This window comes from Peromyscus leucopus, chromosome 19 (assembly GCF_004664715.2).
Source record: "Peromyscus leucopus breed LL Stock chromosome 19, UCI_PerLeu_2.1, whole genome shotgun sequence".
Classification (NCBI taxonomy): domain Eukaryota; kingdom Metazoa; phylum Chordata; class Mammalia; order Rodentia; family Cricetidae; genus Peromyscus; species Peromyscus leucopus.
In genome coordinates, this window is record NC_051079.1 from 66,029,728 (window position 1) to 66,056,740 (window position 27,013).

At 41.9% G+C, this 27,013-nt stretch overlaps 1 protein-coding gene and 1 long non-coding RNA gene across 2 annotated transcripts in view; one reads left to right on the top strand and one right to left on the bottom strand.

Moving 5' to 3' along the window:
- Positions 1-27,013, bottom strand: part of Slc14a2 (solute carrier family 14 member 2) — a 450,072-nt gene that overhangs the window by 304,512 nt on the left and 118,547 nt on the right. The gene's annotated exons all lie outside the window — the stretch shown is intronic.
- On the top strand, positions 1,003-25,848 carry LOC114694899. Its single transcript, XR_003734773.1, has 2 exons — positions 1,003-1,186; positions 24,386-25,848. It is a non-coding gene; the product is annotated as an uncharacterized LOC114694899 (long non-coding RNA).

The following is a 27,013-nucleotide window of genomic DNA, read 5'->3' on the forward strand; positions in this document are numbered from 1 at the left end:
GTGAGTCAAAATAGACCCTTAGGCTGCTTGGCTCAGGTATTTGGTCACAGGGGTGCCAAAGGAATTGACGTAATGCCTATGGTTGTTTATCTGTACATGGCTCTTTGGGGCAGGATGTTTGAGGAGACGAGATGACAATCTGGGGAGGCAGCACAGGGAGGCAGGAACACAGAGGAGAGAGCATGTTGACGCTCCTTGCCCTCCAAGTTTCACTTTGCACCTGCTAACAGAGATATGAGGACCGAGCAGGTGGTTTCCCAACAGTGGCATCCACCCAGGTAGTTTCCACTCTGGTGACTGGCAGAGGAGCATGGTCCTTTCCTATCAGGGCCACCTGGCAATGGCCCAACTTGTTTCTTTTGTCTTAATCCATGTCATTCAGGAATAAAATCTGAGTTTCTCCATCTTGCACTTCTAAGCAGAGCCTCATTGGTATTCAGCAAACTTTCCCGGCCCTCTTCTCTTTTAATCCTGTGAGAAGACATTTCAATGAGTCTGAGCTGGGACAATTTAGAGCCCAGACTCTGATCTCTATTCACAGCCTGGGTTCGTTCTCACAAGATTTGAGTCAGGAGGCTCAGCTTTTAGATCCCCTGTGGCATTGTCTCCAAGTTCCTCGGGGCCAGGCTGCCAAGTTCATGCGAGAGGCTGACCCCCTTCCTTTCACAGACCCACTTATTAGCAGCTTTCTTTCTTTCTTTTGCTTTTTCTTTTTCTCCCCCTTCCAGGCCCATAGATACAATTATTAGAAATTCCTGGTTTTGTGCCCATATTGAAAGAAGGCCTGAATGGGTATGCTAAGGACCCGAAAGGCAGCCACTATCCCCAACTCCAGCTTCTGTGGTTAATTAGATTTGGATGGTTTCAGAGGAGCAGCTGGAGTTTTCAGAAAATGGGAGCGATAAAAAGGGACTATTCAAGGTATTTTGGAGGGGCCGTATAAAACAATATAGCTGTGAAATGGGGTTTGAGAAATACAACATTCTTGATTTGGTGGGGGTAGGAGTGCAGGGGAGGGCAGGCAAGGGCAGACAGGATGGCTGTGAGCGGGCAGAACAGCCCCTGGCTGGACAGACCCCATTCAGCTGGACCCTTGAGCTGGAGTCCCACAGTGCGCTCCCACCCCACACGGCCATTCCACTGCAGGCTTGGGATAGTAGCCCCATCAAGCCCATACCTGAGGCAGGTAAGCTGGAGCAGGAGGGGGTTAGAGATTTGGATTGGAGTTCAAGGCCACTGCCTTTTGAAGTTATTCGAAGTTTATCAGCAGTACCAGGATAGTGAGGAGGCAGAGGGTGATGACCTGCCTCCAGGGAAAGGCAAGTTCTGTCTGCTGGGGATAGAACCAGACCCTCCTTGAGAGTGGCTGATGTCCCAAATATGAAAAGACTTCATAGAGAACAAGTCTCTACATTCATGTCTAGTCACATCCTTGGACCATGACCTTGTCTGTCTGTAATCAGTAGTTGATTGCTTCCCCTTCAAAGACCAGGGAGCTGGTACCAGTGCTAAGACCTCTGCTCACTCTCACATGTTCAGTCATAGCAATGAAGATACTGACAAGGGAGTGGGGTGCCTCAGGCACTAAGGCCTCCAGAGGCTTCCTTCCATGGCTCAGTAGAGGACATCTGATGGCCAAATCTTAGCTCGAGTTTTTAGCCTAACACATTTTTAGAGTAGATCAAGAGCACTCTACAGGAGAAAATAGACATGAGATAATATTTTATTCCATGGATCAGCATTTAAGAAACTTTGTTATAATCTAGTAGTTTTCTAATATATTTAATTCTTGGAAGACTTTTGCAAGCAACATCCTACATAGAATCTCTGTCTACACAAAGAGAAGAAGTAAATGCTTACTTAGTGGGCAGCTGTGGCTATATGTTCACTGTGGCTCTTAGGACAGAGCCTGGAGCTCTGGGGACTTTAGGTTTATATCCACGTAGCAATGTGATTCTTGCCAAAACTTTGAAGTCATCCTATCTATGCTTTTTCTTTTCTTTTTTAAAGAAAAGGCTTTCTTGTAGACCCTATTCAATAAAGTTATAGATATGTATATAACTATATATTTTATATATACAAGTATGACTATATATATATATATCTTTTTCCTTCCTAATTCTCACAGAGTCAATGTGTTTCAGGTTATCTGATTGTGTAGGTGGAACTGTGTGGGGCAAAAAAACAGTTATTGATACCAGTGTGTCCATGGGCTGCCAAGCCCTAGAGATAAAATAATAGTTTGCTCACTTTGTTAGTAAAAGTTTGTTCTTTTATAACCAAAGGCATTGTACTGTGTCCTTTGGTCATCAAGGGGTGAATGAGATGTGGTCTCTACTATTAAGGGGCTTAATCCTCTAATAAGGGATGGGAAACACACAATGACCACAATGCAGGTGTCTCCTTTAGGGAAAAGACCCAGATCACTATCTAGTCCCAGGCCTTAGAGGATGCAAACAGAGCCTCCAGGTGGGTGGTCCAATGGGAATGACTCAGTGTGATACCCAGTTCCAGAGACAGGAATGAGCACTGGATATGGATGCTGATCTTTGGATTCAATTTCAATTTTTGAAGGTTTAAGTTTTGGAATGGAAGGAGTATTTAGGGAAAAGAAGTGGAGGTATTAGGGGTTCTGGAGAGGGAGAAAAGAGGGGAGGCTGCTTTCAGCCAGCTTTGTACATTCGACAGTCCAAAGTCTCCCTCCCCGTTTTGAGTGTTTAGAGGGCTATTTTCATATGGTGTCTAACTCTTTGTTCTTGTCTTTTCAAATGCCCTTTCTCTCTGTGATGTGTTTTTAGATTGTTGGTTTCTCACAGGCAAGAATGGCGGGTACCTATTTTAATAACTCAGTTTACAATGCAAGTGTTTTCTTCCCTTGGCAACCAGACCACCAGCCGAAGAGCCTTTAAGCAAACAGAACACACACAGAGATCCCAGTTTGCCCTTCAGGCAGGAGGGGCACATGAGTAGGGCGGGGCCCATCTTCGGGAACAGACTATGAGAGGACAAGAGGAGTCTCCAGAGCCCTTAGGGGACAGGGCGCTGCTGTCTATATCGGTAACTAGGATTTGGTAGTTTGGGTGGCTAGCGCTGATTTCGAGGGTAGGAAGAAGATGGGTGGAATGAACAGTACTTCATCACTTCGACTATTCCAAGGAAGAGGGCAGACCTGAAAACGTCAGGCCCAGATGCCTGTCCACTCTTTAGAGATGTATACCCTGGACATTAAGGCAGTCATGGCTGACGGCGAAGACCCTCCAGGGCTATCGCGCTGCTGGCTTCTGTGAATGTGATAGTGGCAGGGAGCCGGGAAAGGGAGAGACATGTGGGGGCTGGACTGTTCCTGAGGCGAGGAAGTGCTCCTCATTTTCAGAACTTGAAAGCCACATGGAAGAATTTTTTCTTGGGAAAAGAAGAACAGGAGTTTGGGCCAAGGCCAGTGGCAGATTTAGTTTATTGAGCTAAAATGAAGCCACCTTTTGAGGAGTCTTAGTGTCTGTGTTGGAGAACCCAGGCTATCCGGAGCTTAGAATCGCAGAAACTTTGAATTCCAAACTAAGAAATATAAACTTTATCCTGTGAGAGAAGCTCTTCTTTAGACCAGAAAGCTGAGTCCCTATCATTTCATCAGTTTAAAAGAAGACCTCACTCGGGTCCGCACTGACCCTGCCAGGCACAGTTCTGTTTTGTGCTGGAGGAGACGTAATAAGCTGGAAACAGCTCTCAGTAATTGATGCTTTCTAGGCTGCTGCCTCGCTGGAGAGCAGGAGTGATGCATCCTCCTCTGCACGCAGTGATTGCCAGCCCAAAATAGCCTTGCACCTGCTCTGATCTGCCTGTGAGATAATTTCAGCTTCCAAGGAGATGGCCCTGATTGGTGTTGATTTTTCATGATCTCCCCTCTGGCAAACACCTGGAGAAAAACACCTGATCCTAGAGGTGCACTCTGGAGAGCCCAGGCCACCAAGCAAGCTGCTTCAGCTTGTCCAAGGAAGACAGACTCTGGGGCCTCCTGCCCCTCAGGTACCCACTCCCGTAACAGGTGGATGTTAACCAATGTTGGAGAAGAAGGGGAAGGAGGAGGAGAGAGGGGAGGGGTATTGGTCTGGGAACCACTTTGGAAGAAGTGCCAGGAGTATGGGGGAGGTTTCATTGCTTCTGTCTGATCCAGGCTTTCTTCTCAGTTCACCTTCTACCTCCGTGCCTTGCCATGTTAACCATATAAATGACTCTCCTTCGATGTGTGTCTGGAACTCCATCTCTGATCTTTTTAACTGTCAAATGCTTCCTTACAGCTCAAATATCTCTACCAAGTCAGCCTTACCCGTGCAGAAGATACCTCAGTTTTAGAGATGTACAAACAGCTGCCCAGAAACAAGGCTTGAGATCATTGGTAGAGCAGTGAACCCCATCACAGTTATGAGGGTAGGGCAGAAACCCGATGTATTCCAGACAGTGAAAAATGACATAATTTCACTCTAGTTGTCCCCCACACTCTAGTTGCTGGGGCTCTTGTTTCCATTTTGCAGGTGTGTATTAACTTGTCTGAGGCCATAGACTTAGAAATGTTGGCAGTCAACTTCCTTTTCTCTATGCCACGCCATTGTGATCAAACATTATATATTTAGTTAGAAAGGCGATGTGATCTAAGTAAACTTTATGGCCCAGAGTTTTATTATGTTCCTCTAGTGGTCTACTGGGCTGTGGGGATGCCTGTCAATTTCCTCACTTTGCAGAGTTTCATCTCAGCTCAAGAAGGAACTGCTAGCAGAAAGAGTGGACAATGACAGTGGCCTGCAGGGCCAGCGAGCAGCAGAGGGGCTTGTCTTTCATGGACAGCTTCAACAGCCGGCACGTAGCGTAGAAAGGCACTGTCTATCACGACAATACGACCAGGTCAATGTCTAAGTGTCATTAATCACAGGCCACATAAACCCATCAGAGAGCGTAGATGCGAGAGGAATTGATGCACATGACAAACAGGACCTGAGCAGGGAAACACAGCTGTCTCTGGCTGCTGCTTCTGCTCCAAACACTAACATTCACTGCGACTCAGACCTTCTGGCAAGTCTTGGAGCTTTTTCCTGTGAAATCGTCATTTGGGCACTTTGATAGAGAGAGGATAGATAGTCCCATCTCCATCTCTCTGTTTCTCTCTTACAGAGATTTTTTTTCCTTTAAAGGAAAGGCATGCACAATCAACAGCCTTGATTGGGGAATTACATGGCACCTACCTGCTCATTTGTGCTGATTCAGGAATTTTGCCATGCCTCTAAGAATTTTTTTTCTCCTTTATGATTAGTAAAAGTGAAAGCCCTGGAGGCTTTTCTGGACGTTCCTAACCTGTGCCAGGGCTTCTCATCAATGTCGGTCAGCCGATCTTCTCCAGTGACTCTGTCAGCCCACCACTACTCTCTTTTAACATCCCAGAAAACAGAACGCTCCTCATGGAGGACCCATGCTTTCTGTCACCTCCTACTACAACTGCAGAGGAGGATCCAGATGTACACTTTCTGGATTCATCTTATTTTTCCCTCATCTTACTTCTAGTTCCATCATACATCGCCCTCCATCATTTCTTGTCTTAACCTTTCCTGATAGTGTGGAAAAAATCGTATGCATGCCAGGGCCTTGTGTTAGGACAACGTGGGCCGGGGTATGAAAAGATCTACCTGTATGTCTCAGGGTTGTTCCTTAGTCACTGGTTTTGGCTCTCCACCTCCCTTGGTAGCGTTCCCTCTTCTCATATCTAGAGACCAAGCCTCTCCAACATCCCACAGAAGGCTCCATCTTTCTTAGTGTGTGTGTGTGTGTGTGTGCGCGCGCGCGTGCGCGCGCGCGCGCACACATGCCTAACTAGAGAAACAAAATTCACAGGCCAGTAAAGCCTGCTCCTCCATCTCCCCTCTCTCCTCTATGTCCCCATAGCAGTCTGAGTAATTGTCTATACCCATGCTTCCCATTTCTTCATCCTACAGTGCAGATGACTTCTTGTACCTGGTATGGATGTCTGCTCTCCAAGCCTGGATGGCTGATCATGTCAAATGTCAATCACCTACAGAACTGCATAGTCCTGGCTGGCTATGTGTTTGCAAAAACCTGAGTATGGTTTTGTTCAGGAGTTATCTTCTAATGCTCTAAGACTCACTATAGGTCTTAGATGTTCAGTCCTTTATGATTTACCCATGACTGTTCGGCTTGGATTTATTCTAAACATTAGAGATGTTTTTGAGTGGACAGACTAAGTGAGCTACTAAAGGTTTTCTCTTTTCTGAGATTAAAAACCTTTTAGCAAGATAGTTAGGGACTTGCTAAGAATGAAGAAATGGCTATTCCATATCAGTCTGTCTGGCTTGGAACTTGGCATATAGACCAGGCTGATCTGGAATGCAGAGCAATCTGCCTGTCTCTGCCTCCCAAGTACTAGGATTAAAGGCATGCTCTACCACACACAGCTATAGAACTTTTAAAGACATTTTTTTCTAGACACTAGACACAGATTTTCATTCAGCAGGTCAACACTTCTGTGAAAGTTCCCTGGCTAATTCTAGTTACAGCTAGGTGTGTTTGAGGGCCATCATATTGTTCCTAGACTGTATATTGAGCTTATGTTTCTAGACTTTGGACTGCATTTGACTAGTTTATTTGCTATTGGTAAAACCTGACAGACATGTAGCTTTCTGTTCTCTGCTTTGAGGACTCCCACACCTTTGATCTTTCTGATCTCACAGACTCTTATTTTAATTGGTCATTGTCTACACTGATATGTCAGGTTTCTTCCATGGCATCCCTAAGCAGGGTCATATCTTAAGGAAATTCTGTTAAGGTAAAATTCTGTTCACTGGGATTTGCTTTTTAACACTGATGAGCACTGAAAATATAATAATCACAGTGGTTGTGGCACCCATCCATAGTAAAACAAAACAAAACAAACCATGTCCATGATCTCATTTAGTGCCAGTGCAAGCTTAAAAACCTACCACGATCATTTGTATTTTATGGATTTATAAATTTGTATTTTATGGATTTTATAAATTGAGACTTAGAAAAGGTAACAACAGCTTAGGGCTTAGGGCTCCCTACTATCCCTGGGGCTTGTGGAAACAAAGGTCACAGCACACAGTGGAGATTTGGTTGGGTATAATGCAGCCTGAAACCTGGCATGGTCACAACGTTTTCACCAAACCCCCATCAAAGCTGTCACAAACCCCTCAAATGTTCAAAAACAATCATGGCTTGCTACCAAACTTATGTCCTAGGTCTATCTTTGTTGCTGGAGGGCTTCCAGAACCAAGTTGGAATGGCTACCCACTACATATCTTAGCCTCCATCTTCTGATTTTTTCCCTAGTTTTCCTAGCTCTCTCCAAGACCTCCCTTCTGTAGTCTGGTTGGAAATTATGCTTTTGAGTCTCCTTAGCTCTTGCCTCCTGGAGTTGTAAGCCTACCCTGACTGTTTTCCAACAACCAGGCCTAATCAGGATCCTTGGTAAGCCTACCCAGTACTCTGAGATAGAATGGAAATATTTCAATTGTAATGTTTCATGGTTTTGTACTCAGATATTCTGTCTGGAGTCTTATGTATAAGTGTGGATCACAGTTTTCATGTTTCTAATCCCCAAATATCTTCCTTTTCCAAACTCCTCTGGCAGCCAGAGAAAGTTGGTTTCTCATATGAATGTGGGATTAGAGTCATTAACGACATCATGAAGTCGGTCCTTCACTGAATACCTACTATGTTCCAAGTCCCCTGGTCAGTATTGCCTCCTTTGAGAGTCTGCTATGCTTATCTCCATTTTGTAGACTTGGGACATTTGGACTTGTATTAGCTAACTTTTATTAACTTTGATTTTTTTTTACTAGCTATGATAAAACACCATGACTATGGCAGCTTATAGAAGTAAGGGTTTATTTGGGCTTGTGGTTCCAGAGAGATAACGGTCCATCACCATCATGGAAGGGGATTTTGGTAACAGGCAAGCATGGCCTCTGGAGCAGCAAGCAGAGAACTCATATTTATAACCACAAGTAGGAAGCTGGGAAAGGATGAACTGGGAATGGTGATTGGCATTTGCAACCTCAAAGCCAATTCTCAGTGTCATACTTCTTCTGGCAAGGCCCCACCTCCTAATACTTCTCAAACAGTGCCACAAACTGGGGACCAAGTATTCAAATGCCCAAGACTGTTGTGGAATATTTGTTAAAGGTGTGTTACATTCTTTTATGCTATGGAATATTTGTTTAATGATGCAAAGATGTGTTGTATTCTTTTATGTTACATTTGTTTAACTCTGTAAAGCTGTGTTAGTTTGCCTGTCTAAAATACCTGATTGGTCTAATGGAGAGCTGAACTGGCTAATAACAAGACAGGAGAAAGGATAGGTGGGGCTGGCAGGCAGTGAGAATAAATAGGAGATGAAATCTGGGAAGAGAAGATTGAGGAGCAAGAAAAGGAGAAGGAGAGGAAGACTCCAGGGCCCAGCCACACAACTGGCCATAGGAATAAGAAGGAAAGAAAGGTATATAGAGTAGAGAAACGTAAAAGCCCAGAGGCAAAAGGTAGATGGAATAATTTAAGTTAAGAAAAGCTGGCTATAAAAAAGCCAAGCTAGCCGGGCAGTGGTGGTGCACGCCTTTAATCCCAGCACTCGGGAGGCAGAGCCAGGCGGATCACTGTGAGTTCGAGGCCAGTCTGGGCTACCAAGTGAGCTCCAGGAAAGGCGCAAAGCTACACAGAGAAACCCTGTCTCGAAAAACCAAAAAAAAAAAAAAAAAAAAAGCCAAGCTAAGGCCAGGCATTCATAAGTAAGAGTAAGTCTCTACACATTTATTTGAGAGCTGGGTGGCGGGCCCCAAAGAGTTAAAAAAACTACATGAGACTATTGGGGCCATTCTTATTCAAACCACTATAGGATTCAAAAAGATTAAAACAAAAATACATGAGTATTTTTCTGTATTCTATCAGAAATAAGCATTTCTTCTATGATATTATCATTTCTCAATTTCACCAATATACATTCTATTTATGCTATCATATTTCTTAAAAAGCACCATGGACTGACTTACCCTTCTCTGATAGGCTTAAAGGAATTTTCATAATTTTCCCCAGTGTACACAGCAGAAAGTCCTCCAATACTTTAATAGAAGGAAATCAGGGATAATTTGGAGGTTGAGCTACTCTGTGGAACAGTAGATCCGGGAAGGGAATGTGGACAGTGAGGGATGGGGCACACAATTCTGAAAACTCTCCTTCCTTCTTTATTTTTACTTCTTTTGGCCATTCCCATGGAGATTGTCTTTTCCCAGAGCAGAGAATTTGTGAAAATCTTGACAACCTTGGCTTTGCCATTTAACCAGGTGAAAAGCTATTGTCTCCACCAGACAGAGCTCAGAGTTCCCTGCTGTGATCTGAGGATGTGCCTGTGTATTTATCTGTGATGATAAACTGGGGGCTTCTGTAAGTCAGAATATCTATGACATGCCTTTTCCTCCTAGTGTCAGTCACAGGCTAAATATCATTCACAATAGGTTGAAATGATGAGGAAGGAAGGAATCATACCCAAATTTGTACCAGCAATAACCAGAAGTCCTACTCTACCTGTTTTTCAAGGGTCCTTAGAAATCAGCCTACTCCCCATATTTAGAAGCTTGATGATTGATTCAATGAGGACCTGTGAAGCCTATTGATTTGATAAGTAGAATGCAAACAAGTTGTACTGGTCATTCAGGAAACATCAATAGCTTAGATAAGCTTGAACCAGCAACTTCTATTGGCTATAGCATGGATAATTTGTCTTCATATTTACTCTGTATTGATGCCAAAGAGAATAAATTAGTCATTATTTTTTTATAGCTTACCTTAGCCTTATCCCATCTCTAAAATTGCCTCAACTACTCTGGCGCCCAACATTTGTGGGATGAATTCACGAAAAAGCTGCTTGCCTGTGGCCTTGCAGGCCCCAGCTCAGGTCCAAGCTACACGTTGCCGGTTGTGGTGGAGCACACTGGTAAGATTTGCTGAAGGAGGCAGAGGCAGGGGGATCCCAAGTTTGAGGCCAGCCTAGGAGGCTTGCTAAGGAGAAGCTGTGGCCGGGGCCAAGCCAAATATAGTGGTGGCAGGACCATGGAGTTGGTGGCTTCTGCTCTGAGCTACAAGCTGCTTCTCATTGTGTTGGTGACTGTGGTGATGCTGCTACCTGGGATGAAGGGTTTACTGTTGCTTGTTCGGAGAAGGATTGTCAGTATTTTAGGTAGGAAGCTAAGAATTTTGTTTCTTATAATAGAAAATGACCAGCTGGGCATAAATACTTCCTGTCATCTCTGTCATGTCACCATTTTTGGAAGAGTCCCTGATCATCTTGTTAAAAATCTTTTAATCTCAGAAAGGAAAAATCCATTAGTAACTCATTTAGTCTATCCACTTCACATACATCTCTGAGAGTTCAGAATAAATCAAGCCTAGAGCAGTCATAAGGAGACTGTCATAAAGAACTGGACAATCCAGAGACTTATATTTAGTATCACAGAACCTGGTTAGAGTCTTCATGCGCACTTCAAGCATATTCAGGATTTCAAAAATACGTTCATTATATTGGTACTCAGTTCCATGACCCTTCTAAACCTAGTGGGTATTCTCTCTTTTCAGTCATAAACAGTGTGTTAGAGGGCTGGGAAGATGGCTCAGTTGGTAAAGTGTTTGCTTTTTATGCATGGGCATCTAAGATCCATCCCCACGTACAACAAACGCCAGGCATAGTGGTGTACTTTTACAATCCTCTAACTGGGAAATCAGGAATGAACAGATCCTTGGGACTGGCTGGCAAGCCAGGCTGACTTACTTGGCAAGCTCTAAATTAATAAGAGGTCCTTTCTCCAAAAAGAACCTCCAAAACGGGTTGTACTTGAGAAATGATGCCTAACAGTGAAGAGTGTCCTCTGACCTCAACACGCACAAGCACATACAGGTGTACACACACACATACAAACACACACACACACACACACACACACACACACACACACACACAGAAAGAGAGAGAGAGAAAGTGAGAGAAAGGCAAAGAGAGACAGAGACATACAGAGACAGAGATATGTAAAGGAGGGAGAAAGAGAGAATAAAGGAAACCCATACACAGCATAAGTCACAAGCATCAACTGTTCTTTGGTAATTAAGAGATGATTACAATTCTAATATGGAAGTTCTTCCTGGGCTTGCAGGAGTAGTGTGCTATACTAGTTCACATGCATAGGTTATAAATAAATATTTTCTGTGACATAATTGACCTACAAGACAAATACCAATCTAACTTTTCAAAGAAATGCACAGAATTAGGATTGTAATATTTACCAGCTCCCAGACTTCCAAATTCACCAGTTTATCCCATTTCTTTCCTGCATCCCTGATCAGAGTCATGTGCTTGGTTGGACTGTTTTCACCATCAAGGATGCATGTCTTAGAATTTCCCTTCAGTTCCTTGCCCATGTAGGCATTCCTCATACATGAGGTTTCCTTTTCCTCAAATATTATTTGGTATTTCCCCTCTCCTCTATTGACTCTGAATTCCCACTGTTCGTCTCATCACCATTCACTAACTTTAGATCTCAGATCTACTTGCTTGTGGCAGCCTGCTCCTTCTCTACCAACGTGGATCTGGAATTATTCTTTTTGATGTATTGAGACAAGGTCTCAGTCTATAGCCCATGCTGGCTATGGATTCATAGTCGTCTGAGTGCTGTTCTAATGGATTTCTTTGATTATATTTATTCTACTTTGATGTCATTCAGAACTATGGATTTGTAACATCAGTTGACCATTGTTTGACTTCTCTAATAGAGACTCAGTCTTGCAAGGGAGAGACTATGTCTGTCTTTACACCTCCTCATTCCCAGGACCATGTTCCCGATACATCATAGTGAAAGCTAGAAGGAAAGAATGAAAGGAAAAGGGAAAACAAGGTGTGGATGCCAAAGTTTGGCCTACATTGTCAATCTTCTTTCTCTTTGGTGCGCGCGCGCGCGCGCGCGCGCGCGCGTGTGTGTGTGTGTGTGTGTGTGTGTGTGTGTGTGTGTGTGTATACAAGCCCTGAGCTATTTTTTCTACCCAGAAAAAGAAAATATATATGCAGCATTGCCTGTGTGTTGTTCTTTCTCTATATCCCTCTTCTTCTAGGCAATTTTAGTTATGGTTCTCCCCTGTCCCCTCCTTTTTATCTCCCCTCTCTCCTCTCGCACCTCTCTTTCCCTCCCTCCCTCCTCTCTCTCTCTCTCTCTCTCTCTCTCTCTCTCTCTCTCCCCTTACCATTCTTTCTTGCTCTTGATACCACTCTTGCATAACTGGGGATTGAACCCAGTTATTTATACACATAGGCAAACTAAATCATCAGAAATTTAAATTAATTTTTTTCATTATTTTGAGGTAGGGCCTCAATAAGTTGTCTGGGCTTGCCTTGAACATGCTATGTATCTTGGAGAGCCTAGAATTTACAATCTTCCCATGGGCCTTTGCCACCAGGTTCAGGACTTGCCCCAGTTTTGCTCTGTTTTTCAGACTTGTCTCTGGTGACTGAAACACTCACGAATGTGCATCTTTTGCAGAGCCCTAAAGTACATATTTGTCACATTAGAGAATATGGTGTTTGAAGGGACCAATCTCAGTTCCCATCAATGATGCAATTTCCCTACACAACCATGACTGTGAATTTCTTGTGGGTAACACCTGGCTCTCAGGTGACTGTACAGTAGATTGGGTGCTTTTTTGTGCCCTGTAATCCCATGCTTGCTCCCATGAGGTTCTGCAAAGCCTCCAAGTTATGTCTGCTCACTCTACTGAATGACTTCCGTTCTCACCTCTAACCATTCTAATTCCAGTGTCCTTCCCCCTTCTTTGTTTCGTGTGTGTCATTTCCTCCCATAGATCCTAGTCTATAATTTCTTTTTCCTCTTCCATGCACTTTTAAAACTCAGTGCTTGTCTAGAAATATGCCAGGTATTTGCAGAATTAAGGGTGAATAAGTGAGGTATAAAAGGGTTAAAGGGAAACTCTTTGAGCTACAAGAAGGATGAAATTTCCTCTCTTTTTTTTTTCTCTCAAATGGTGTTAAAATTAAACTGATCAGCATCAAGTCTTTCAACATTCCCATAGTAGCCCTGTTCTTCCAGTTAATGCACATTTAGTTGGGAGGAAAGCGATTATGCTTGAACAATTGGTATCAGAATAAATGGCCAAAGAATTTTATCATCAGAATAGCACAGGAACACAGACAATTAAACACAGCAGAAAAGATCCAGAGGGAGAGAGGAGACAGGGGAATATGGAGTGGAGTCAAGAGCATGACCAGGCCAGGAGTCTTGAGATTTCTCTGGTATCCTCTGCCCTCATCCCAGAGGATACATTAGGTTTAATACAGAAAATGACTGACAAATTACTAGGTCACTGAGTGTGAAATTTATATTTTGCTTTTTGCTTTCTCCCATCCTATAATTGTATTGATCGGAACACTAAAAATATTGCTATTGTCTCCTTTATTATGGTGCTTCTGAAATGCGAGCTGCTGTGTTTCCGTGGATGTATTTTTCCTGGATAAATCTTTTTCTTGTAATAAATAAATCTCCTGATAGGGTCTTATTTAAATAACAGTGCTCTGGGAGTGAGGCAGAAATCAAAAGATGAACCATTAAGCCTAGTAATAGGAAAGCAGTGTGCGTCAGCCACATTACCACATCCTGAGAAGCCACATCAATTAGGTACCTAATGTGTGAGCCATCACGTAAACCAGCGCAGTCATGCACCCCTCATGCTTACACTATTGATTGCTGTACAGATGTTGGGTACTGAGCAGAGCCTCCTAATTCTCAGGCACGTGGGCTGTGGTATTGCTGCTATTGGAAGACAGAATGGACCTCTTCACCAGGATTTCCTCTTACTGGATGAACATGTGTCCCTGGGACCTTGAACTGAACATGTGTTTGTTGGATAATCATGCCTATGTAAGTCATGTGAGTGTTCTTGGGAATCAGAAAAATCAGAAATAGCAACTACTTAGCATACTCAGAGAAACACTGTGATTTCTGGGGCTTCATCCAGGTTGGTTTAAAGTGACATTCATTCACTCAGAGAAAATACTCTAAACCCATGTCTCACAGATTTCACCGACTCTTTGGTCACCTTAGGTCTTAGGGAACTCTCTCTTTCCCAAACTTTTAACCTGTTGTCAGTCTATTTTATCTCTGTAGCTCTGTATCCTTAGGAGTAGTGAGTGCTGGAATAACCTATAACATATTTGCTTTTGTCTTGAGGAGTGTGTGTGTGTGTGTGTGTGTGTGTGTGTGTGTGTGTGTGTGTATATGTGTGTGTGTGTGTGTGTGTGTGTGTGTGTGTGTGTGTATATGCACACGTGCGCATGCGTGCCTAAATTGGGTTGGGCACATAGTATTTGCTCAGTAAAAATTTGCTACTACTAATTAATTTGATGACATCTTATATTATTTTAAGTCGTCATTGTTTCCCACTATTGGTTCATTTAGATGCTGCCTTTTATCAGTTCCCTGGATCCATAACCTACCTAGAACTGGCTTTCAAGTCCATTGGCATTTCCTTTAGCTAAGCTATGTCTAGTTAGTTCTCTTAGTCTTCTTCGATGTTCTACTTTCTGCCTTTTTATTGTTTTATAATCTAGAGTTTATAGCACCTTGAATAATTGGAAGTAAACCATCTGGGAAAATGCTCAGGAGGTAACAGTGCTGGGACCAGCATGGACTCTATTCTTACCTGTTTCCCATAATCACTGCATTTACTTTACCATGTGACTTGAAATGCCCAACTCTAACCTGTGGATGATGTTGCCACCTGGTTTTGTCTGACCTTTGCTGCAGTCTCCAGTGGATATGCTGGTCTACTGCCTATGAGGCCCATTGACATCTATTTGCTTCACAGGAGGAGGTTGGAATGTGGCCAGTCAAACAAAACATAGAACTGAAGAAAGACAATTACTAGTAAATTTCCTTAAACAGCAGAATCTGGTCTAGAGAGATGGCTTAACAATTAAGGTACTTGCTCGCCATGATGTCCAGCGTTTGGTTCTCTAGGGAGAACCAATGTACATAATGGGTAAGTGCTGTGGCCTTCCCTTAATTCCAGCTTTGAGAAATCAGAGATAATGGATTCTTTGAGCAGGCTGGCTCATTAGACCAGTGCTATTTGTGAGCTCTGCATTCAAATTAAAGACCTGCTTCAATCTTTAAGTTGGAGAACAAGATGGAATGGAATATCCCTGATACCAGTCTCTTCGGCCTCTACATGCATACATACATTCACTTTGGAGAGTGAAAAATCTATACCAGGTACAAAAAGCTATCTGCTCTATAGGATGAAGATGTGGGGAACATGGGCCTGAGCAATTACCTGGATCACTGTGGGGATATAGAGAAGGGGAGAGGAGAGATGAGGATCACCTTTCATTGGCCTGTGAATTTTGTTTCTCTGTGGAGACAACTAGAAAACATCAGATATTGAATCTCTACTTCATACCACTGAAATGAATTAATGTCAAATAGATTAGAGACCCCCAGCATGGAAAACCAGCAGCAGCAGCAACAACAACAACAACAACAAAAACCAAGAAAAACTGTTTTCAAAGAAAATGGCACCGAGAATTAAGGTAGATAGGAGTTTTCAATAATGATAGACATATAGAGAATTCACAGAAGAGGAAACATAAATCATAAATAAAGATGTGACAAGAAGGAAAAGGTGTTAGCAGGAAAATATAAATTAAACAGTTTTCCACACATGACATTGGTAAAATTGCAAACTTCGGCAATTCCAAGTATTGGCAAGGATGCAGAAAGATCACAACTCTCATTTACTGTTAACGGGAATATAAATTGGTCCTTCTCTAACTTTGAAGAGAAACTTGGCACTTTCTAGTAAAGTTGAAGATGCACAGTCCCTATTCTTCAATTCTCTTAATAAATATTTCCCCTTTATTAACACTCAGGGAGGTCAAAAGGACATGCATATGAATCAGAGCATAATAAAAAACAGGAAATCATTCACAGATCTTTTAAAGGAGATTGGTCAAACTACAATGGAGTTACAGAGCAGTGTAAATGAACCAGCTGATACACACAGAACAAGTCACTAAATTATGTCCAGAAGAAATAACTGCTGAGAAATGTTGGAGAACTAGAAACAACAGTCTAATAATCAAGAGGTAAGCCTGAGGTGCTGTGGGGTAGTTTTAGTAGGTCCTTGTGAGCATGGTCTGAACAGATTTCCCTCCTGAATATATGTCCCCTGGACTCCCTAGTGTCATCCTTAAGGGATTCTACCTTATCCAAAATCACTGTTTGCCTGACACCTGTTGAGGGCCTGGCACACATCTTTAGCAGTGTATTTTAAAATGAATGAGTAATGAATGACAAGAGCCAAAGCTACCCTCTGCATCTAGACTGCTCCTTAGAGCTGTTTTCACTGCATTTGTTTGCTTCTTGCTCACACAAAATTTTCCATTTCTCATTTTTGGTTTCTTGCACAGCAAAGTAACTTGCTGGCTCTTATCTTTTGATCACATATTGAGGTTTGTCTCTTTCCCTTTGTATTCAAAAGATCTACTGCATGGATTACGGTAGGCCTTATCCCATGCACTTATAGGAGTTGTTCGTTGTATCTCTTATAATGAACTAGTATTTGAAAAGTTCTTTCCTGAGTTCTGTTCTTTGGTTTAGTAAACCCTTGAATGTTAGGACATTGTATAGAGTTCCAAATTAACAGCCAGCTATCTAGAAGTATGTGGGACTACCTGGGACTCAAGATTACCATATCAATTGAGATAGTCTTGTGGGACTGAGCCCTTAGCTTCTGGGGTCTTTTAGAACTTTGTGTAGTCAATGCCAGAACTGATTTTAATTGAACACTTGATGTTGGAGAATTGATGTTGGAATGCATAGGAATAATTGCTCAATGAATTGATCTGTGTGTATGTATTTATTTAATAAATGCTCTATGAAATGTCAAGGACTATGGAGCATTACTATGGCAAAATAGTAATGTCAATGATTGTGACACATTTTGGCTAGAGAATTTCTGAAAGGATTTTTGCATATTTTGACCCTTTTCATTCTGAAACAAAAAGTAGAGTATCACAGCTTGTGAAACTTAATGGGCCAACAAAATCACAGCTTTTCTTAGGCACAAATTTCACTATGAAAGTTTGCTAACTTGGGAAAGGGTAGCCCCACCCTAGGGACTACATAGTTATAGGATGCCTGGGGTCTCTTATAATCAGATATTGCTGTCACACAAAATCTAGTCTTGTCATCACCTTATAAGTTGTCTCTTCTGGATGCATCATGCATTTGGTGACTTCAGTTTTTATGATCTTACTGTGCCTGCTATTTCTAAGACACTCTGATTACCCAGAAAGAACCAAAGGGCCACAACAGGACTGGGTCATGGACTTGGGACCCTTTCAGCGGCCTCCTAAAGGCAGGAGAGAATTCCTTCAGCAGAACTTAAATCATGGAATTTAAATTTTTATCAGATACAAGCTACCATCCCCCCTCCTTTTTTTTCTCCCACAAAAAAATTGAGAAAGTAGGAATCCAATCACAAAGGCAAGATAAAAAGGAAAGATAGTAAAACATTTTAATTGGATGGCAGAGACGCCAAATCATATTGCCTGCTCTGTTCTCTGGGTATCACAGCATCGCAACAGGGTCACGGAAGACAGGTACAGTAAAAAGGCACAGGAGGAATGGGTCTTTTCCCGGAGCCTCCCAATCAGTGGCCACCTCCATCCGGGCTGCAGGGTGACCCCTCGCACCATCACCTACAGACAACCTGAACCCAACACATGGGCAGGCAGAATGCACCCCAAACAAAAGACTTATCTCCTCTGGGCTCATTTCAATTGCGGATTCTCAGAGGCTGAGAGGCGCTGATGTGAAGTAAGTCAGTGAGTGAAGGCAGCTATGAAAGCTTCCCCTGCTGTTGGGTCAGAACTTCTCTTAGGAAAACCACAGTGAGTCACAGGTTTTCAGTGAACCTAAAGGAAACTATCTAAGAGCATTAACCTGGGTAGGAAGAGTACAGTCAGCCTCTGACTGAGCACCGGTTTGGGGGTCTGTTCTCAGTTTTCTATGTCCAGTCCCGACCCCACCAGTGACTCAGCAACTCATCACGGTTTTAAAGGACAGGACCGATGATCCCAGACTTGTAATTTGGATGACAAAGAAAGATTGATGCAAGGCCTGGTTTAAAGATCGCATAGGTTAGAAGGCTTGAAGTTTCTTGCTGTAGAATTATTTCTCATCTAGATGATAGTTTGGAAGTCTTAGTTGTTCCCAGAAACAAAGCTTGAGTTTCAGAGGGTCCTGGGTTCCTGGGATGAGGCCCAGTTCAAGATTGCTTCTTAAAGACCAGTCCATCACTGAGCCCTGCAAGTTTACCTCCTTTGTGTCTCTTTAATGGCTGTGTCTCTCCATCCTCCCCAGATGGATTCTGGCATCAAAAGCACCATCTTTCTGTGGAACACTAGCACTCATCTTTTCTAGCACTCCCAGCATCCACTTTGCTTCTCTCTAATATACTCTTCACACTTCAGCCCAAATAACTCCACAAAATGTAGTTTTGACTTGTCCATCTTAGCTCTGTCAAAATTCTCCAGGGCTTGGCATAGGCTGCTCCCTGTCCATATCTCTGACCTTAACATTGAACTATAATCCCCTTCCCTTTCCATCCAGCTGCACACACTCATCTCCATTTCAGGGAACTCTTCCTGCTATTTCTGCTCCTCAGAAGTCATCCTCTATTCCCACAATATTTCCAGATCTCCTCTGTCCAATAAAAGCATATGCAATCTCCCTAACCTCATAGTAACACTCATGCTTCCCAGCTGCATTCCGTGTTTATAGATACTTCAGTTAGCAGAGTTGAGTTTCTTGTTCACAGCAGCCTTGTTCTGTAGCATTGCTGTGGAGTCTAAATTAGTGAACAAGGGGCCATTGCCTCCAAGAGAAATATATAGTTAGTCTTCTGCAAGCCTCTGGTCATATTGTCATTAACTAATCAATAAAGAACATTGCCTTATGTATGGTTCCGTTTAAAGACATGTTATTGAACATATATTGTTAATTCATTAACCCTGAACTCATAGCAAAAGCAGTATATTTCCAGCCTAAATGAAGACAACATAATAGGTATTTCCTTTGGAAGACAAAAATGGCCTTTATGCCTTAAAAGTATTAGATAACACTTTGGCGTCTACATTAAGCCATATTACAGGATGACTTCACCAACAGAATGTGCACAAAAAGAAAAATGTGTTTCCAGATAAATAGAACATGAAGAAAACACGTGTTTCCAATGGACAACAATAGGTGGTGCTTGCTTGTTAGGCCGCACCTGGAAATCTGAACATTTGGCAACTCAAATTTCTCACACTGTGCACATGTCTACAAATGGGTTGCAAGTACATTTTACTGAGTAGAAAAAAGGTTCACAAATATAGAACTGGCAAATAAAAACATCAACAACTATACTTTATCTTCCACTATATTTTTTGTTACAGCTGACCCTCAGCTCCTAACAATGCTTAGAAAGTTGTAGAAACTTAATTCATAGATACTCAGTGAATCAATAAAATGGAGGGATACCTGAAGTATTATATTGAAAACAAACAAACAAACAAAACAACAATTGCATTCACTTATCTATTCAGTTTAAGGGGTGACCTGGCTCTTTTATGCCCATCCCTGGGGCCTGTGTTTGAGAAGAAACTCTGAAATAGCTAGCAAGGGAGATGATGAGGCTAATTATTCTATTCTCTAGCATCATGTATGGACTGGCTTGCAGTACAATACAGACAGTGAAATCCGGTCTAAGGCTCCAGTGAGAGAAGTTTCCTATTTACCTTGAAATGCTGTCCTTAGAGTCAACCTAACTGGATCTAGTTTCTTATTTTATGATATACTTCTCAAAATTTGCCTCAAGACCACTGCTGCATTTGCCTCAGGGAGTATTTTCCTTCAAGAAATGGGCCAGGACTCTTGTTGCTTCTAGTATTTTGTATGGTTTCCCCCATACCTGCCTAATAATAAACTTGTGTGTGCACCAAGGACCGGAACCCTGGCCACCTGGCAAGTTATGATTTGGAAATCAGATCTGTCAACTTCTCTTCCTCTGACATTGGACCTACCCAGAATAACTAAATAATTGGCATGGGCCAGTTTGAAAACAAGTCTGTCTCTCCTTGTCTCTTGTCATATTTCATATTTTTCTTGAATTGCTCATCTCTGTTTGGTACTATTCTTTACAGTCCAGTGCAAGTGCTCATAGTTGAAGGTCCTCTTGATTCTTCTGTCTCTACAGGATTTCTGTTCTGAACCCTTACATTACTTAGAGCTAAATGCATACAACCTAGTACACAGTTCCATGGTTAAAGGGTGGTTTGCTCTTTTACTCCCTTAAATGTATACTTTTTTAATGTAAACTTAAAAAGAAAAAGCCAGGCTGTGCATTTCTTGATGTAGAGATGTAGTCTACTTTCCTTGGAGACTCTTTATACCTGGCTCAGTTAATGCTTGGCAGCCAATCAACTGGCTTAGCCTCCATACATTTGGAGTGTGTACATAGTAAGTAGAGGCCAGCTGAAGGATGCTGAATTCCAGGCAGTGGATTTAGATGTGCTGGTGAGGATACTGGGAGCCATCATAGACACTTATTGTTACATTTCCGTGTGAAATATGGGGCCAAAGGAACAGTCCCAGAACATCTGTCTAGGGCTGGAGGCCAGCACATATCCTCCAGATGTGCCTCGGCAGTCTATGAATGTACTCTTCCCGCTCTGTTGGCCAGAAGGTAACAGAGGGAAGGAGGCAAGATCCAGAGGGAAAGCTGGTGAAATAAAAGAGACATTATAAGGCGCACCTTTGGAGAGTAGTCAATTTATAGGTTCTGAATATTGAGCTATAAATATCAGCATCTTGGAATCTCAGAGTGAGAAGGGGCCCTTGGAGATTATCTGGCCCAGCCTCCTGCCCAGCGCAGGATTATTAACCATGACAGGCTGATGTTAATAAGGGTTCCTGCTGCTTGCCCTGGAAAACTCCTTTCTTCCAGCTCACTCCCTCACCTTTTATATTCTGGTAGGCTACTGCCCAGAGGATATTTTCCCAGTTCAAATATCTTTTTGTTTCCTTTGGATTCACTTCTTTGAAATTTGTCTTCCTTACAAAAAAGGTAATACAAAAGTGTTCTGTCCAGGTGGTGTATGTTTATCTCCTTTGCTGTCCCCCACTTTTCTAATTAATTGGTGCATTTTCAAAGTGAATGCTGGCAGACACTTGCTCCTTTAGGGTCTCTTTACCTCTGCCAAAAACCAGCCATGTTAAAAACCTATTTTATGACTAGGTTTTCCAAAGTTACAACCTCCCTCATTCCAACCAGCTTGGCAAGAAGGAAGCCAAAACACAGATTAAGCCATTTTCTCCTCATTATCGCCCTATTAAGCTTGCAGAGCTGCTTTGAAAGCCCAGAGCCTCATCTACCTGCCTGCTCTGGCTTGGGACACGACAAGGGCTCAGCACCTTTCTCAGAGAGGAGCTGTTTATCCCATGAGTGACAGGAAGGCTCCTCCCCTCCTGGAGACGAAAGGAAATCCCACATGTAAAGCCCAGGAGAGCCTTGGCTGCTCAGAACCCTGGGAAAGAATCATCTGGCAAGCCAAGTTCTCCAGGTAGCTGAGGCTATCTTCTGTGGGCTCCAAGTCTAAAATGATTCTAGTTAGCTTGGAAGAAGTATCTGCACTTCCATGCCTTTTAAAATAGAGAACACTCTTCACCAGTTGGCCGTTTCTTGATTATGGGGGCATTTATTTATTTTTTATTGATGGCAACTCCACGGATTTAAATGAGTAACAGGAAGCATGCAAAACTGAGCGTCACATCCAGAGAGTGTGAAATACTTTGTATGTTTCTTTTTGAATGTAGAAGAGTTTGTCTACTGTCTCTTCTCTGGCCTCTTCTATGGCCCTGACTTTATCTCCAATGTGGTGTCACTCAGAAGGACATTTTATTTATACCTACAACTTAAGAAAATCTCAAAAATAACTATGGTAAGATAAACTAGGAAAAAGAAGGAATAAGAAAGAATAGGAGAGGGAAAGAAAGGAAAGAGGGAACATACTGTGTGGTTCTTTTTACATCAACTCTGCTCTTTAGAGTTCCAAATCATCTACATGGCAGAAAGCGCATAGATAAGTTATCTGCAGAGCAGGTAGGTGGGCAAGAATGAGAGAGTAGGAAAGAGAGGTTATGGAAGGGTAACTTTTGAAAGAGGTAAATACATTCAATGTTTTGATTGTAGTGAAGGTCAGAGGGATTAACGTATTTGCCAAAACTTACATGTCATATTTTAAATAACCGAATTTTTCTCTAAAAATATATTTTTGTTTGTCATACTGAGGATTGAACCTAGAGCTTTACACATGCCAGGAAATTTCTCTATGCTATGTCTAGAGTCATTTAAAAATTTTTAATTTTGAAAGAGGGTCTCACTAAGTTCCCCAGGTTGGATTTGAACTTACAACTCTTCTGTCTCAGTTTCCTGAATAGCTAAGATTACAGGGTTTTAGCACCATGCCCAGCTTTATTTTATATTAATTATACCTCTAGAAACCTACCTAAATACTTACAGATCTACATTGTAAGTCGCATTTATTGGCTTAGACTTTGGTGGAAGTCCTTGTACACAAATTCAGAAGGTGAACCCCTAGTGGGAGGAGATGTGGACTGGGGTTGGCAGAACCAGGCCCCTTCACACAGACCCTTCAGTTGGCAGGTGGGATTGTGGTCACAGCTCTATGGTGGGTGGGTAGAGCTCCAAGTCGGGAAAGTGAGTTATAGTCACTGAGGGCAAACTCTGTCATCAGCATGGAGAGGGGTTGACTACTTTTCATTTGTTGATCTGGGTTTGTTTTTCATCATTTCTGTATAAAAGAAAAGAAAGAGCAAGACAAAAAATTTCTAAATATGAAGAGTCATCTAATCCAGGCAAACAAAAGGTGCTTCTTAAAGTGCTGACCTAATGATCAAGAGAGACTCAAGGAAGGAGATATACTCAGTGATATGATAACTGAAGTTCATGGACCTTATTTCCTGTTCTCATGCTTCAGATGGAATTGTGGGAATATAGAAGCTGCTACTAACGCGTCTGAGGTTACCAGGAGTTAAAGAGACAAGAGTAAGCTGTGGAACAGTGTTCACAGACGCAGGACAAGTCATTGCTGCATCCCACTTTCCAGATCTTTCCTTTGCCACCAGCAATATTAACTGGTGTCTTCAACGGCACCAACAGAAGAGAAATGAATAATTCTCGCTGAATAGGAAGAACAAAATGCAGTGGTTCTGTGGATTGCTAATATGTGACTTACGATAGAAGACAATAACTGAGATTCTGTTTTTATATGAGATCTCCTGTTGTTTCACTGATGACATCCAAGCCCTAGAACAAACAACTCACTGGTGACCACATCTCACACAGAAAATCAAGGCAGGCTTCAAGGAATAGGATGTCTTGTTAACTAGAAAGAGTCTCTTTACCTTAAATTGTGAGCATTTGTAAGATGATACTCGTATTAGAACCCCTTAGGTATCTTTGCAGTATATTGCTTATCACTAGGTATGATAAACTATATATACTTCTCAGTTTATGATCAGGCTCAGTCAATCTCACAGACACTTTATTATGAGAAACTACTATTACAAGTCTTATCATTAATAACCATGGGTGTTGGGTAGTTTGAAGATGTGGCTCAGTACCTGGTACACAATAAACACTAAATTAATGAATGGAATCAAGAGCCTATTGACAAGAGTATGCACAATCAGTCACATGTTACTCTGCTATTCCCTTTTGATGAGGTGTGTTAAGTGCTGTTATATTATGGGTTGCATGAGCTCCTTTACATGTTGGCAAGAATTTATGCCCTTCAAGCATCTCACTATGGCTAGTGCAGGATCACATTCCCTGAACCTTTAATGAAGATACATAGATGAAGCAAATGTAATTTACTGACTCCACATTTTTTCTCAAGACAAGTTCTAGATCATATTATCTTTGTTATTTCCTATATGTGCTATAAGATATAAGTGACATTGTCATTATGAAATAAATGGCACTACAGCAATCTTTGGATTTCAAGGAAATGCCTATAAAAATGCCTTCTAGTCCCTTCTTGCAGTAGGCCCTGTTACTGGGACTGTCTTCTTCCTACTGTCCTGAGACCAACAGACAGTCTTGGAGACAGTCACTGACTCTGTTGCATTATGTAGCCACCAACTATAATATTTTTGCCTCTGTATCTAATAAAAATATCTCTCCATTTCAGACCACGCTGTGTGATCCTCCAAGAAGGCAAATAATTTCTTCTGTCAATGGCTATGATTCCCCGGAAGATATTGATGCATTTGGGAGTATAATTTGGCAGAGGAAGGAGATAACCTGAAACCACAGGCTGCCCTAAACACTCTATTATGAACAAAGAGAAAACAGCTGAATTGAGTTGGAGGAAAGCCTTGCTGAATGATAAATTGCCAGACCCTTCGAGGCTCAGGAGGGTTCAGCCCATTCACCCCAGCTGCATTTTTATGAATACTTGAGGAAAGAACTTTGAAACTGAAAGACTCTGACTCATGGTTTGACTGTCTGCATTGGTTCCCAAAGGTGGCCTAAGTCTTAAGAATCACAGCTGGGAAATTTGCTGTGTGCAGATCCCTAGGCCCGGGCCCTTCATGATGGTCTGCTGATCCTCATGCAAAATTGAATCATCCAAAAACATTGCCAATACTTGTGTTCCAACTTAAGCTATGCATTTAATTTAAGAGTCATGATTCTAGAAATTTCTCTTCTGACCAAGGAAGGCTATTGTGAGTGCAAGAGAAGGCTTTGAGTCCACCTTGCAAGGCTATGTGTCCTTTTAAGTTGTTTGTTCTTTGAGTTTGGGTTCTAGGGGCATTTGTCTTAGTTTCTTCTTTCCACCATCTTGGAAGTCTCTTGAGAGACGTTTCTACTCACCCTCCAGGTCCTTGGTCATTAGTGAGCATGTACACTATGTTTAAAAGACAGAATCAATGGCCAAAGAGAAATCTAGCAGATGAAAAACAGATAAATCTACCACAGCAATTGATATGAATGTTACAGAAGCCCTTCACTTTAAAGGAAACTTTTCAGCAAATGGGGAGAAGGTGCAGTGATGTCAAAAGTAGCGGAATTCATCCTCTACAGAGAATTAAGCCCTTCACATGCACAAGGCTGCCTGCCACTCATGGGCATAGCTGGTGCTTGTTCTTAATCTCTTCTACTATCTGCTCTTTGGGTTCAAACTTGACCTGAGCCCTAATAACCAGGAGCCATCACTTCAAATTTGCAGATAAATGATATTAATGTGTTTAAGACATTCTAGAAAAACAAAAATAATAAAATATTTGTGGTTTTGATAGAGGGAAACAGAAGAAACATGAATGTTACTGTGCTGAGGGTTCTTCAAGGTGAATGGCTTGTGAGGAGATATCTTACCTTATTTTTGTGTATATAGAAAATGGCAAAGAATGAAACACTGTAGAGGGTGAAAAAGACATTGAATTACTTCCTCACTACTCCTAGACACCAAACAAGCTTTCTGCTGCTTGCTAGAATTTTCTGTGCTTTAAAAATGATTTTGAAGATAACATTCACAATATCTTCAAAAAATGCCTATAAATAAATCTAACTAAGGGGTGAAAAGTGCCTACAGTGAAAACTTTAAGATACTAAGTAAACCAAGGAAGGTATTAGAAGATCTTCCAAGCTCATGGATAAGCAGAATTAATAGCGTGAAAGTGGCTACATTATTGAAAGTCATCTACAGATTCAATTTAATCCCCATCGAATTCCAGTAATGCTCTTCACAGAACTAGAAAAATAATCCTAAAATTCATATTGAAAAACAAAAGCTCCAAAAAGCTAAAGTGATCCTTACCAAAAAGAGGAGAAATGCTGTTAAGTATCACTATGCCTTATTCTAAATTATATCACAGAGCTGTTGTAACAAAAACAGCATGATGGCACAAAATGGAATTTAGACCAATGGAATAGAATAGAGGACCCATACATAAATTTAAGTAGCTAAAGTGACCTGACCTTTGACAAAGTTGTCAAAAACACACATTGGAGAAAAGGCAGACACTTTAGCTAAGAGTGCTGGGAGAACTGGATGTCTACATGGAGAAGAATACTAGATCCATATCTCTCACCTTGCACACAAAATAAAATAAAGTCCTTAAGTGGAAGATACAAAACTCTGAAACTGTTAGAATAAAAGACAAACAAACAAACAATACTTTCCAAGCTATAAGCTAAAGTGAGGATGTTCTGAACAGGTCTCTAGGCTCCCACAAAAAGGCCAAGAAACTGATAAGCACAAATGAGACCTCATGAAATTAAAAAGTTTCTGTACAGAAAAGGAAGCAGTCAGTTGAGTGAAGAGAACCTACAAAATGGGATAGAATTTTGGCTTACTCTCAGGAGTATATGCTGTGGATGTGGGGGGCACCATTTCATGAGCTGGGCCTTGGACCAAGTGAGAAAGGGAGAGACAGCTGAACACTAGCATGAATGTATTAGTTCACTGTTTTCTGCTCTTGCTATGGAAGTAATGTGACTGTTTCAAGTTACTGCTACCTAGACTTGCCCACAATGATGGCATGGTGTTATGAGCCAAATAAATATATTCTCTCTAAAGTTGATTTCAACAAGAATGAAAATAAGACATTAAGTGTCAGAGAACTGCAAATTAAAATTATATTGAGAGTCCTTTTTACCACAGGCAGAATGAGAATGGTCCTATCAATAGTCAGTTGAGGAGGGAGGATGGGCTTATGGGTCCCTACCTTTGCCACTGAACTATGAGTAGACCCTGAGAAAGGGGGAGTCACTGTCTTTAGTGGCATCCCTCTCCTAAGCCTACCATGCTCCATGA